This window comes from Pteropus alecto, unplaced genomic scaffold (assembly GCF_000325575.1).
Source record: "Pteropus alecto unplaced genomic scaffold, ASM32557v1 C17601509, whole genome shotgun sequence".
Lineage (NCBI taxonomy): Eukaryota > Metazoa > Chordata > Mammalia > Chiroptera > Pteropodidae > Pteropus > Pteropus alecto.
Window position 1 is genome coordinate 1 of NW_006484765.1, and position 549 is coordinate 549.

Sequence of the window (549 nt, forward strand, 5' to 3'; positions counted from 1 at the left end):
GATGTTGGTTTTGCCCTGAAGCTGCTGGAAGTAACTGGAGTTCTCCCACATGGAGCTGTTCTTGTTCTGTATACCAGCTGGCCCTTGAATGCCTGCAGGAAACCATCTTCGTCCAAATTCATGTAGTTAGACACAATGTGGATGCTGGGGTGCAACACTTTCATCGTGGGATCATTTCTTCCAGGTTATCACCAATGGTCGTGGAAAAGATGAAAAAGGGACTGTTGTTTTGGTAGAGGGTGTTTTAGAACATCTTGTAACCCTCCCTAAGCATTGTGCTGGACTCTCTAAGCACCTGGGCTGTTCAAAACTTCTGAATATCTGCTGACAAGGGAGATCGCGCGCTTTGGTCCACTGTTCTACCATATGAGGTAACTTCTCTTTGATAGTCCCATGTGGATCAATCTAAACTGGGTAACAGTGGTGAAAGAGCGCTTTCAGCTCTTTCTGGCACTCCTCACTGATGATCTTGCTGTTATCCAGAATATTGTAGGAAGAAGGGCATCACTTTCCATTATAAGCAAACCTGCTCAAGGTCATGTCAAAATC

The 549-nt window shown here is 45.2% G+C and overlaps 1 pseudogene; it reads right to left on the reverse strand.

Moving 5' to 3' along the window:
- Positions 1–3: 3 nt before the first annotated feature.
- On the reverse strand, positions 4–546 carry LOC102898556 (annotated as a pseudogene).
- Positions 547–549: the final 3 nt, after the last annotated feature.